The sequence below is a fragment of the Cryptomeria japonica genome, chromosome 2 (assembly GCF_030272615.1).
Source record: "Cryptomeria japonica chromosome 2, Sugi_1.0, whole genome shotgun sequence".
Lineage (NCBI taxonomy): Eukaryota > Viridiplantae > Streptophyta > Pinopsida > Cupressales > Cupressaceae > Cryptomeria > Cryptomeria japonica.
This window is the reverse complement of record NC_081406.1, coordinates 460,462,792-460,477,340: the sequence shown is the minus strand read 5'-3', so window position 1 is coordinate 460,477,340 and position 14,549 is coordinate 460,462,792. Positions and strand designations below refer to the sequence as shown.

Below are 14,549 nucleotides of genomic sequence, written 5' to 3'. Positions count from 1 at the left end.
TTCAGAGAATTGTGGAGAGTGCTAATGTCAAGGTGGATGAGATGAATAGAGGTCAAATTAGAGTTTATGAGAAGGAACCGATGGTGGAAATGATTATATCTAAATTTTTAGCATCTTTACCAAAATAGTGTGTTGAACCAGTTACTCCGACAGTATCAAAAAATTCTATAGTAACTGAAGAACCGGGAAGAGGAACAGAGAGTTAGAATACTCCTAGGTATGTGAGATTGAATCATTTAGACGATCATATTATTGGGGATAAAAGCCATGGAGTAATGACAAGAAGAATATTGGCAACTAATGAGTATGTTTAATTTCTCAAGTTGAACCCGTATCAGTAATTGAGGCATGTAAAGATGAATATTGGTCAAAAGCCATGAAAGAAGAATTAGATAAGATTGAGAAGAATAACACATGGACTTTAGTTCCTCGGCCTAAAAATAAGAATGTTATTGGAACTAAATGGGTTTTAGAAATAAATTGAATGAGGATGGTCAAGTTGTAAGGAGTAAGAATAGATTGGTTTGTAAAGGATATTCTTAGAAGGAAGGAATTGATTATGGTCAGAATTTTGCACCTCTAGCTAGGATTGAAGTTGTAAGATTATTTCTTGCCTATGTTTCCCATAAGAACAACAAGGTTTATCAAATGGATGTTAAGTGTGCAATTTTTTAATGAGGATCTTGATGAGGAAGTTTATATTAAGCAACCTGATGGTTTTTCACTATCAGATGATACAAAAATGGTTTGTAAGTTAAAAAACGCTTTATATCGGTTAAAACAGGCACTCAAAGCTTGGCAAGGTTGGATAAATATCTTTTGAAGCTTCGTTTTACTATAGGTAATGCTGATAGTAATTTATATTATAATATCACTAATGATGATATACTGATTATTGAACTATTTGTTGATGAGATTATTTTGGAGGTGAAGATAAGTTGTGTAAGGAATTTGCTAACAATATGAAGAAAGAATTTGAGATGTCTATGATTGGGGAAATGAAATTTTTCTTAGGTTTGCAACTTACTCAGATTGACAAAGTTATTTTCATCTATCAAACTAAGTATGTTAGGGAATTATTGAATAAATTTGGTATGGGAGATTCTAAACTGGTAAGTACTCCTATGGTTACAAGTGAGAAATTGACAGGGAAAGATGTTTCTGCACTAGTAAATGCTGCAAGATACAAATCTATGATTGGAGGTCTTCTTTATTTGACTCAGACTAGGCCTGACATAATGAATGTTATTTGTATTATATCAAGATTTCAGAGTGATCCTAGAGAAAATCATGAGAGTGAGGTGAAAAGGATTTTTAGATACTTACAAGGTACATCAGAATATGGTTTGTGGTACCCTAAGGATGATGACTTTACTTTATGTGCATATACCAATGTTGATTGGGCTGGAGATGTTGATGACCAAAAAAGTACATCTGGTGGAGCTTTCTTTCTTGGAAAGAAGTTGGTTTCATGGATTAGCAAGAAATAATCAAGTACTTCTTTATCTACTACTGAAGCTAAGTATGTTGCTGCTGCTACGAACTATGTGAGGCCCTACCCCAACTCATCCTAACATTTTCTGTTATTTTCATATTGAGACTATTATGGATGCTTTATTTTATGCATTATGGATTTAGAACCTATATGATTCCATGATTTGGATCACATTGACGTATATTGATGCTTCATTTTATACATTATGATTATGAAACTTTATATGTTGCTAGAATAGAATTATTTTGAAATGATGTACGTCATAATTAGATTTGCAGGACTTCATTTTGATGATAGAAATAGGATGCTTATTATATGAATGGTTCAATTTTGAGGAGTATGATAATTGCTTATGTGGAATCAAATTTAAATGAATGGGATATTGAATTATTATTGTCAAATGTATGAGTGTTAGATGTGCAATGAAATCCATGTGTTTAATTATATATATAATTGTGATTATTTGGAATTACTAATGTGTTAATTGAGATGTGCAGGAAAATTATCCATCTGACCATGGAAATAATATGGAGAACCAAACCTAGACCAATGTACATTTGTTAAGCCAGGGGTTGTCTATTTGGAGAGACAACACCCCATATGTATTGTATTTTATTTGTGAAAGTAAATGATGCATGTGTGTTAATTTGATTTTATTTATTTGTGTAAACCTATAAGAGACAAATTCCATGTGTGATTTTTATATTGTATTTTATTGTGTCACTTGACACATGTGCTGATTAGTGTCATTGATTTTGACTTGTCTCTTGGAGGGAGTTTTGTTTCTACCAAAGCCATTCAAACACAAGAGTGTGGTCCCAAATTTGCCTTGGGTAGGGAGTCTTAGGAGTGGTCAACTTAGGTTTGACCCGTAGGTTAACTTCAGTTGGGTTTCTAAGGGGTCAAATGGACTCTTAGGGTCAGTTTTAGGGCTTTTCCAAAGGTCCAAAGGGTAGACCTATGGGTTAGGGGTATTTTTAAACATGTTACTACTCCCATGTGACTGTTTAGTCACCTCAAAAAGTGGTTTTCCCAAGGTGAGCGAAAATTCAACTTAGAAGGTTCCTCCTAGGATAGACAACCTTCCCTTTTGTTGTCAAACTCTCTTCCCCATCCTCTCTCACCTTTTCCCTTTCCAGTTTTAGCAACATGTAAGAGGTTGGGAAGAGAAACCAATGGGAACTCTCACCTTACCCAAGGGGTTGCGAAGTGTGAGAGAGGCCTTCTTAGGCAAGGATTAGGGACTTAGTGAGTAATCACCCACTCTCCATTGTTGGAGATTATGCATTTTTTTTTTAAAAGAGTTGTAGGATAGAATTCTTGTGGAAGTGTTGGTGAAGAGTTTGTGTGGATTTGGGTTTCTCATCCCCAACTAAGTCTAACATACCTATTGGCAGATTAAGGTTGGTTTTACTTCCTTTTAATTATGTTGTTTATGTTGTTTTGAAAGAAAGGAATGCTTGTATGAGGAGATGTGTATATGTAAATTGTTTTGTAGGAGAAAAGTGTAAATTTTTCCTTTCCTTGTTCTTTGTTTATGTGTTCTTGTTTTGGGAGTGTCCAAGGCCTCCTACTCTTGGGAGAGTAGGATGGTCTTGGGGTGGAAGAAGTATGACAACCTTGGATGAGAGGCTCTCCTTATGGAGAGTTATCTCAAGGATGTCCTTTGTGACCCTTGTTGCATAGCCTTGTGTATGCATTTGGGGGTCATAAGGGGAGAAAATATGGCTTTTATGCCTTTGGGGGGTATAAGGGAGTGGAGATGAATTTGTTGTATTTTGTTTTGCCATGAGGTGGCTTGAGTTGTATTATGCTTGCAATCTCCCCAATGGTATTTGGTCCACTTCCACCCATGGAAATTTCACCACAAGTTGTGGTGAGAGTGTAGCTTGCCATGGGAAAATGCATGTTGAGTGTTTGCCCTTTGTTTGTTGTGTTGTTTGTTTGGTTGTGACCCGTCTAGTGCTTGGTTCTCCAAGCTCAGGGGTGGCTTCTAGTAAGCCTAGGTTGGGAGGTGAGCTCTCCATGGTCAAGTTGTGTTTTTATTTCAGGTTGCATGGGATGGGAAGAAAAGATGAAGAGATTTGTTGCTGTTTTAAGTTGTAGAAAAGTTTAAATAAAAAAAAAAGTATTTATTTGTAGCAAAATAAAAGAGCCATTGCTGTATTGATTTTTCCAAAAGAAAAAAAGTGCATGTATTTATTCATAGTCCTATGGAAGGGAAAGTTCTAGTTGGGGTTTCAAACCCATTTGTAATAATATTTACCTTGTATTTTAATTTGCTTAAAGAAATGTATTTCTTCTATTTGGTTAAGTTTTGCAAAAGGAAGATGAAATATATGAGTTGTTTAAAATCCTCATTTACAAAAAAAAAATAAAGTTGTTGCATTTATATTTATTCTGCAAATAAAAGCTCATTTTATTCCTTATGCAAGATAGAAATGGTATATGAAAGCTCATACATTAGATTTTGGTTTTATTTATGCTGCTGCAATTAAATTAAATCTATCATTTATTCTTTCATTTAATGCAGAAAATAAATCCTATAGTAGTAGCTTATTTTATAAAAAAAAAGAGGGATTAGCATATAATTCTACTTTTATTTTGTTTACCAGAAAAGATTATATTTAAGCTTGCTATTAGAATGCAATGTAGATATTAGTTTCAGAATACTTAAAACAGAAAAAAAAATAAAAAAATAATGAATATAAAACATATATTTTCTAGCCTTATAAAAAAAAGAGGATATTTCCCCTTTAACATACTACAAGTAATATTAGAAAAATCTCTGTATGTATTTTAAAGTTAAAAAGAAAACTCATAAGAATGCCTAAATGAATTATAAAAAGAAAGAGCAATATATATATATATTGATAAATACCTTTTATTCATTTAAATGTCTTATTCTGAAGTCTACATATTTCAAAAATATATATATAAATATACTTTTATATATATATATATATATATATATATATATATATATATATATATATATATATATATATATATATATATATATATATATATATATATATATATATATATATATAAATACATTTTAAAGAAATAGAAATTTTAACAATAAAAAAAAAAACTTATAAAAAAAAATTTGCAAGAAAAAGGGGTTTTCCGGGAGGGCCGAACCACTGTGTAAGTACATAGTGGCCGGCGTGGCTTGGGCCACCACTGTGGTTTCCCATAGTGGACGGCACGGGGACCGCCACTGTGGGCAACCACAGTGGTAAGGCACCCGGCCGACACTGTGTTTACCCACAGTGGGCGGTGCTCGGCCCGCCACTGTGGGGAAACACAGTGGCATCCAGGAATACCTCCGCTCGACACCCTTTGCACAATGCTCCCTCTGCCTACCATTCACCATACTCATCGCTCAGTTCCCTCCACCCCACCCCTTCAGCTCCGCCAAGAAATGGAACCCAGGCCGCCGCTCCCACACCTGCACAAACACACACCAAAAGAAAAAAAAGAAATTTCACTCACACAAAGCACACACAAAATAAGAATATCACACACATGCCCTAACCCTAATTTTGGGTTAGGGAAAAATACAAATAGGAATAAAAGAAAAGAATATGTGAGGTAAAAATAAAAAAATAAAAAGGAAAGAGAATAGGGTTAGCTCATGAACCCTCTTGGGTTCTTTTAAAAGTAAATAAAGAAAAAGAGCTCCATTAATCCTTGTATATATATATATAAGTGTGTGTGTGTGTGTGTGTGTGTGTGTGTGTGTGTGAATATATTTTTACATTCCCTCACACTTGTTTATATATATATATGTGTGTGTGTGTGTGTGTGTGTGTGTGTCTTATCTACACACACACACACACACACACACACACACACACACACACACACATATATATATATGTAATTAAATTCTATATTTATATGGAATCAAAAAGTTATTTGTAAATTGATTAATGCACTTTTAATTATTATATGAATGTAGAAGCATTTTAATAAGAAGATTTTAAAACTCTTTAGGAGGATAAATCCTTGGGGGAAATAAAATGATATATGTAGGGTCAAGTTGGCCCCTTTTAAATTTTAAATTATAAGGTATTTAAATTTATGGAAATTTTATTTAATAGGTTTATTTAATCTAAGAGCTAGGGCAAATTAATTTAGACCCTAGGCAAATAAAGGACTACATGAGAATTATTAATATTCCCTATCAATTAATGTTGAGATTATTTGCTAAGTGAGTTTAATTATTTATTAATGGAAGATAATATTAATTCGGTTGAAGAATTATAACCCTGCTTTCTTAGATGGTTTTTCGCCAAATTGGTATAGTTATTGAAATCACTCAAAACATAGTTAAGACTAAACTAGTTTTGCATTATCTTAATTAGGTTAGTTGTATTAGGTTAAGTATTTTTAAAAAATAAAATAAAAATAAATTTATTCCGTTTGTGCCCAAAAGTTTGGGCATGACATTTTGGTATCAGAGCAAGGTTTCCAACACTAGGAACCTTTCTCCATTACATTTCGCTATAATTATTTAATTAATTAAATTATATTTACTTTTATTACATTTATTTTTAATTAGTTAAAATATTTCTCCAAAAATATTTATTTATTTCATTTTATTTTATTTTCTTAAAAATGATGCCTCCAACTACATGACAAGTTCGCAAACATGGTAGAGGCCCTAGGCATGAATGCATGGCATGCGAACAGGTCGATAGGGAGGAATCGGTTTTGGGAGTGAAACCAGAAGCTCCTCCCGAATGACCAGTTGACTCGAACCGAGACATCTTGGTAGCTCTACAAAACCTGATTGGCATAGTTCAGGATAGGCTTCTGGCAGTAGATCATAATGTTGAGAACCAGGACTCAGGGAGCCGTAGAATAGTAGAACGGGAATGGAGTAGGAGTCCACCTCCTAATCCCGTAGAGAGTCAGGCTGGGCATGAGCCCGAGTCCATTCACCTACTAGCACCACCTCCAGTCGTAGCACCAGTGTATTATGAGAGGGCACATCGAGATCCAGAGGATCTAATCAAAGAGGTTATGCGTCTTCAACCACCATCTTTTGGGGGATCTACCAACGGGGTAGAAGCAGAGGCATGGCTTTTGAGCCTAGATAGGTGCTTTACATTGCACTCTTACGAGAGCAATCTAAAAGCATGTGCAGCGGTCCACCTATTGCAAGGAATAGCCTCCACATGGTGGAGACAGGAAGAATATAAGTGTGGCTTAGTGATAGATACTCTCACTTGGGAGATTTTCACTGAGAGATTCAAGGAGAGGTACTTATCAGAGCATTACAGACAGCATAGGGTGGATGAGTTCCATGACCTCCAGCTGAAGGGTCTTTCAGTGACCCAGTATGAGAACAACTTCTTTGAACTCTTATCGTACGTAGACTACCTAAAAGATGAGAAGCTTCTTGTCAATTGATTTATCATAGGGTTGAATTCCGGCATAGCAGGACTAGTGAGGATGGCCACTCCAGGGAGCCTTCGGGTTGCCATGGAGAAGGCTTTGATAGAAGAGGAGATTCAGGTCAGACCTCAGGACTCAAGGGATCGGTTGCAGAACCGTAACCCTACACCACAGACTTACGGGTTTCATAAACCCCATTGGAAGGGTAACAACAGACACACATCGGGGTTCTCCAAAACCCCTCCTCCACAGCAGTCATAGCAAAACCAGAGGCAAAGGCCTCCACAGAGTCAGCAGGGCATGAAGCCCAAGTAGTGGCAGTCATAGGGTCAGAGGTGAGATCAGAGATCTCAGGCTCCTTACACACCTCCGACAAGGACTCAACAGTCCTCTAGGGGTGGGTATAGTGGCTCTAGCAGGATAGGGGGACAATCTTTCTCCAGACCACAGGGAGTGTAGTTTCAGGCACGTGGCGCTTGCTTCACATGTGGAGCCATGGGACACATGGCGAGAAAGTGTCCTCAGGGTCAGATGGCAGGCAATTAGAGGATGGCAGGATCAGAGCCGACAGTTGGGGATATGGGCAAGTCCCATAGGGTCTTCGCAGCTGTTGACAACCGCCAGGCAGAGCATCAGGCCATGGTTATTGAGGTTGCAGGTATGATCAGAGGTAGCAGTGTATCTATATTATTTGATTCAGGAGCTACTAACTCTTTTATATCTCCATTGGTTGTGGAGCGTTGCGGGCTAGTGGCAATTAGACAAGAGGTCAATTGGGAAGTGGAATTAGCTTCAGGGGCTAGAGTGTCAATGGAATCAGAAGTTAGGGGATGTTAGCTTTAGATTGGTAATACCACCACCTTAGTAGACCTTAGAGTTACACCACTCGGATCATATGGCATCGTACTTGGCATGGACTGGCTTTATGCCCATAGAGCCAAGATGGATTGTCACCTGAAAAGGATCGAGTGTGAAGATGATCATGGTTCTCCCATAGTAATCACTAGAATTCAGAGACCCGTGTCTCTTTGTCTGATCTCCGCCATGTAGCTTAAGCAGAGCATACAAAAGGGATGCCAGTTATTTGCCATCTTTGCCTAAGGAATCATTTGAGTACTTCAAAGATAGATTGGGAGTTTATGCCCCTCTGGTTGAGACTTGATCAATGCTTTTTGGCATCAGTCCGGTATGCATTATCAAAGATATTTTTCATTTCGGCACTGATGTGGGGATGTTGTTGCTCAGGGGGACTAATTATCTTTATGATTCAATGGTTTATGTTTTTGCTTTGATATTTTTGTCAGATTTTTGGCATTGATGTCAAAGGGAGAGAAATACTTATGTGAAAAAGAAAAACTTAAGGAGTTGTATATATTAGGGGGAGAGATATATGTGTAATTTAGAGATTTACAAGATATCATTCACAACAAGAGTTTGGTCTTTGTTTCATAACTTCATTTCTATATCTTTATGTGGGAGATTGTTGGCTATCTTCCACTGGGGGGAACTTGTTTGGCATTTCTTGGTACTTAGATGTTTTTCACATCTAGTGTTTCCATCAATTGCAAAGGGTGAGATTGTTGGAAATTTGGAGGAAAGGATTATGTGTTGCATTGATGTTTTGTCATTGATGTCAACACTAGCTGTTCTGGTTTTGGATGCTTTACCGACACCCTTTTGGTCCTGGTAGGTTGAGTATTTTCTGGTTGGTTTGGATCCGACATGATTCTGTATGCTCCGGTATGGTTTGGTTATGTAATTGGCTTATTCATGATACTCATGTTCATATTTTAGTCAGTTGGTTTTGGTCTAGTGATCAGATGCTATCTTGTTTGCTTGGAAGCTTGATTTGTTGTTCCGATGATGGTTTCACCGGCAGAGCTTTTAATGAAGATCTTTTATGATATTCATAAGTGGTGTTGGTGCAGCCTCTAGTATAGATTCAAGATGCTAATGGTGATCATGTTTGAGACTTGGTGGATGGAGATAATTTCTTTAGTGTGTGGACCTATATTGGGTCTCGGTTGATCTAGGTTATGGATTGGCAATGTAACATATGTATTGGACCTCTCGATGTGTTTTCGGGATGTCTTATGTGTTGGATATTATTTTTTTGGTCTATGGCCGACATGTTTTGTAATTATGTAATTGGTTTATTGTTTAGTGGTCGACCTGATTGTTTATGGTCAAGGGTTTGTATATATATGATGTAAGATCTCATTGTAGATCACATATGGGAATGGGATTAGGAGATTATCTATCAGGATGTCTTATGTGTTGGATATTATTTGTTTGGTCTAAGGCCGACATGTTTTGTAATTATGTCTACAATGCAACTAAGTAATACAAGATGGCTCCCGACTACTAGGCCATGTTAGGTACCTATGTACAAATGCAAATGCATGAAAACCAATGCAATGAAATCTCTCACAAAGCGAGGAAAGAGAGAAAAACCAATGGGAAAAATACCCTCCCCCAAAAGAGAGATGAAAACTACATACAAAGAACTCTCATAGAAGTATGTGAAGGACAAAACCCCATGTGAGGAAAAAGTCCCCCCCATATGAGAGAAGAAGAAGAGAGACTGGGAATCCCCCCCTCAATGTGGAATCTGCACCAATGATAGAAGCTTGATGATTAATGAAGAAAATGTTGCATGAATGTCGAACCACGTTCCTCCCCTTAGGAAGAAACAAAACCAAAGGTGTATCCATGAAGTCTCCCCAATCATTAAAGGAAGATGTAAGAAAAATACTCATGATGAAAGGAATATCTAAAAATTGCTCAAGTTTCCCCATGTTGATGTTGAAAGTTACCCCCTCCAAATGTGGTAAACTGCACCACACTGCTGAAAAAGGCACTCCAAGATCTAGTGGAGAAGAATGTAGAACAATATCCAAAGAATCGCATGTCTCCTCCAACTATTGGACAAAAGTATCCACAATCATGTCAACCTCTAAAGATTGATCATGTAGAGAATGCACAAGAGGGTCAAACTGATCCCTCGCAACAATTGAAGAAGGATAATCTTCATCAAAGAGAAGATGAATGTCATCAATGATGTCTCCCAAATCTGCAATGTAGGACTCTACAAATGAACATTCAATGTCTGTCAAGTAGGCATCCCAATCAACTGAAGTTGGAAGACATGGAATATATTGTTGCACTGAATCACAAGAAGGCAAAATTGTCGCACTAGCTTCTTCATCAGGTGCAATAGGTGGTGTGATATCAATAGAAGGAGATGAAAGGAAAGGCTCAAGAATGGGGTCACATGTGAGAATCCCCAAGTTCAAGTGCCCAATGTTCTCCTCAAAATCTAAATCAACAAAATAGGAAGAATCAACCTCATCAATAGGACCAAAATGTGAAAATGACTACAACCGAGCTGCATGATCAATCACCCCAGTCGCAATGATGGCTCCACTCTCCAAGTCTCTAATGATAACTGAATCAGGTGTGCACTCCATAGTTTTCCTAGTTGCCCCATGTGTGATTTGATAGATTGAAATAAGATTGTTTGTCAAGTGGGGTACACACAACACATCATTGAAGGAGTTATACCCAATGGTAATAGATTCTTTCCCAATCACATCCATGTATGTATGATTGCCTATAAAAATCTGCAGCATGTGGCAAGGCTCAAATGTAGAAAACATAGACTGTGAAGATGCCATATGATGAGAAGAACCTGAATCTAGAAACCATCTCCCTGAATCATGACTTGTAGTAGCATAAAGATCTTGTCCCTTTCCTTTATCTGTCCCAAAAGAGTGATCCTTTCCTTTATCCTTATCCTTGGAAGAAGAAGCCGACATAGACATTCTGGAAGGTAGGTTGATTTTGTTCTTCTCAAGAAGATTCTTCAACTCATCAATATCCTTCTTATAACAATGATGTTCATCATGTCCTAACTTCTTGCAATATCGACAAAAAAGATTGTCCTTATATGATTTCCTCTTAGGTGAGAATGGTGAATCACCTTATTATGGAGAGGAAGAATGTGCTCCATCTTGATGTGGTTTTGACTTAGGTTGCTTTCGATTCTTGCCTTTTCCTTGATTGCTTTGATTCCCTTTGTTAGCCAGCAAAGCTTGTGACTTTGAAGATTTGAGAATCCCCATCTTAGTCAACTTATATTTCTCAAGTATCAACATCTCCATGAATGAATCAAATGAGGGAGAAGTGTATGAGGAACCTTGAGCTAACCTATGGGTGTGAAAGCTAGATACAAAGGCTGCATACTCTGAAGGAAGCTTGTCCAACAAGTTATAAACCAATTGAGCATCCTTTTTGTCAATTCCACAATCCTTTGCTTTGCTCTTAGCTCATTTTCTTTTGTGACATAATCTTGGATTGTATCAAAATCCTTGGGATCCAAAGTTGTGAGTTCACTATCAAGCTTGTAGCCCTTAATCTCATCAACTTGACCATATAATTTCTGAAAAATATCCCAAGCCTCTTTAATTGTGGTACACTTATCAATGTGAAAAATGAGGTCATCTAATACATACTTTCTAAGAGTTCCAAGTGTCATAGCATTCTTAGTAAGCCATTCAATTTGAGCATTAGGATCAGATGGTGTTGTAATAGTTCCATTTACATAATGAATGAGTCCTTTTTCCATTAGTTTACTCCATGCCTTAATCTTCCATGATGCATAATTATGAGGAGTTAAAAGTGGAAATTTAGGAGAACCCATAGCACCAAAATGAAAAAAACACAAGATAGAGAGAGGCACAATCACACAAGGAACCCCCCAAAATTCACTCAATCAAGAAACCCCCCCGCCAAAAAAAAATGGTGATTTGGCACTTTATACTTAGTGCGTATACAATGGGCCACGTGCAAAACAAGGAAAAGTGGACTTCTAATTTCAATTTACAACTTCTCAAAATGAGATCTAAGAGACCTCAACATGTACTACTAGTGATCTAAACTGAGATCCAAGTGAAATACAAGTACCAAATAGGCCAAAAATGACCAAATACTGAAAGTACAATTTCTACTCAAATTAACTACAAACAAATGGCAGATTATGAAAGTAGACAAAAAATTATGCACCTTTAAAAAAAATGGCACCTAAAAAGGAGGTTGTATGACCCCAAACGAAGCCTCTGAAGTTGCAAAATCGGGGATTAGATAGGTACAGTGATGAAGATCTACAATTTCTGAAAAATCCATCCATCAAAATTAGAAAATTCTTCCACTACTACACTGAGCACAAAATTATAGCCCATTTCAAAAAAAATTGCACCAAAAAAGGAGCAAAAATGAGCAAGATATGGCCTTCCAAAGTTGAATTGCAAAACTGAAAAGCTCAATGAGAGGGGGTTTAAAAATTTCAAAATAATGCTAATGTTAGCAAATGACGGGCTTAAATTTGACGCCCGTCTTACCATCAAAAAATCTTTGCCTCCGTGGCTATGTTGATGCGTGTACTGTACGGAAAATATGTCATGGCGAGCGTTGAATGGGTCATACATGATGATGTGGCAAATCTTTTGACTGGGTTGACTGTACGCTTATGTGGCAGGGTGTGTGTCTGGTCCATGTGGCAAAGGGGCTCGACTGCTGAGGTGGCAATGGTCGAAGGGCCGGTGAAAGGTCTGTCGGTGGCAGGGCCGAGGGGCCGGCGAATGGTGGTTGTTGTCTATCGGCAGGCAATGCCGAGGGTGGGTCAGAGCAGCGGCACCGGATCAAAGGGCCACCGGGGAAGGTGAGGTCACCGATAGGGGAGCCGCTAGTCATTGGGGCTAGAGCAGAAGCCTAAAGGACTATGGGGACTGCTGGGACCGGGAGGAGATACGACTGTCGGAGGAGCACGAATGGTACGGTGGCAGTGGCAGTACAGACAGTGGGGGCACAAAGCTGTAGAAAAACCCTATGGTATGAAGATCACGAGGGGGGGTCTGCAGACCCCCCAAAAGATTTTTTTTAATTTTTTTCAAAAAATCTTTTACACCCTTTTTTCGAAAATCCATACGACTACAGCCAAAAGAGGCAAAAAAAATTTCTCACCAAATATAGTCGACTTTATAGTAAAAATTTATGGAAACGGCCTCCCAGACTCAACCGTGATGTCCAAATCATTGTATGATGCCTCCAAAAAATGAAGATCCCCAAATCCAAAAATTGAAGCCTCCACAATGTCTCCAAAAGACTAATCAATGAAGCCCTATAGGCTCTGATACCATGTGAGATTTTGCCAAGATCAAGGGCTCAATGAAAAATACAATAAAGAGACAAAATAAATGATAGAAATAAACTATATTCTATCAAGATGGAAATATTAATCAATTGGATCATCAAGCATTACATACAATGAATATGAGCCTGCTTATATAGGCAAGGCTATATGGATATGTGAGCACACAAACATGACATGTGGCTCAATAAAAATCAAATGTAGGTAGAAAATAGGTGTGGGTAGGTAGGAGAAACAATATAATATTCCACATGAGGTGGATCACCCACCGAAGGTGGAATGTAACAACAAGATAAGACCACAAAAGGTGAAAATTATCCTACACCCACTATCCCAATGTGGCACAAACACCCGAGTGTCTCATACCCAAACTACTATGAAATGCATTTCCTAAGTAAACTTAAGTAAGGTGTAATAATATCCAAGATGAATAATTATTTACACCAACAAAAACCATGGTGGGATTTGTGACCTACAATATCAATCCACTGGCCATATGAAGAGATATTATAATATATGAGGAGCCTGCACTTGCAGGAAGACTTACAACCTAGAGCACACTGCTCAATCACAATAGGAGCTTTACTGACTACAAAGAATTCTAGACAACAATCTAGAGAAGTGTGAACTGCTAAGATAGCATCTTCTATGCCAGAATCTAGTTTCAGTTTAAGCTCTGTCTATTCTAGTTGAAACCCAAAACCCCTTTACCGGAATAACCCTTACAATAAATTCCTCAAATACATAATCTCTCTGAATGATTTCACATCATATTACATTTTCATATCCATTCTAAGTCACACACAAAATGATCTATCAAACTAAGCTATATACCCTATACAACGTGTATGCCTTATGTCGGCTTACAAAGATATATGCAATATCAGATTACATGTCGGCGAGATAATATAAATGTATAAACATTAAAACAAATTGCCCATGCCATATCCAAGATGTGTCATACTCCAATACCGATAACCTTTACTATACCATGTCGGTATGCATTGCCGATGACCAAAGAAATCTTATGTCGTGTCGGTGTCGGTGTAGAATCTGTGAAGTGCCTACTGGTACACCATATAAAGCCGAAACACAAAATCATGTTGCCATCAATGACAACATAGTGAAACCAACCAATAGAGTGTCAATTGCCAACAATTTAAGATTAATTGGTTTAACTGATATTCCAGTATTTGGCTTAAGCATTCTGGTATTAATGTTTTGGGTTCTAGTATTAAAGTTTTAATTGCTAAATGTTTTGGTAATCTATGACAACTGATTTTCTCCCCCCTCTCAATTGTATTTTGGTTATTTGAACTGTCTACCAGAATTGATCTTGAAAGAAAGTAAATGCAAATTCTTAAATGCAAATAATGAAAATGTATACCTTGTAGATCTACAATTTGTTGATGATGGTTGCTTTGCTTCTTGAAT

At 37.3% G+C, this 14,549-nt stretch overlaps 1 pseudogene; it reads right to left on the bottom strand.

Moving 5' to 3' along the window:
- LOC131058062 (ATPase family AAA domain-containing protein At1g05910-like) overlaps positions 1-4,870 on the bottom strand; it is a 115,117-nt pseudogene extending 110,247 nt beyond the window's left edge.
- Between the last annotated feature and the right edge of the window lie 9,679 nt (positions 4,871-14,549).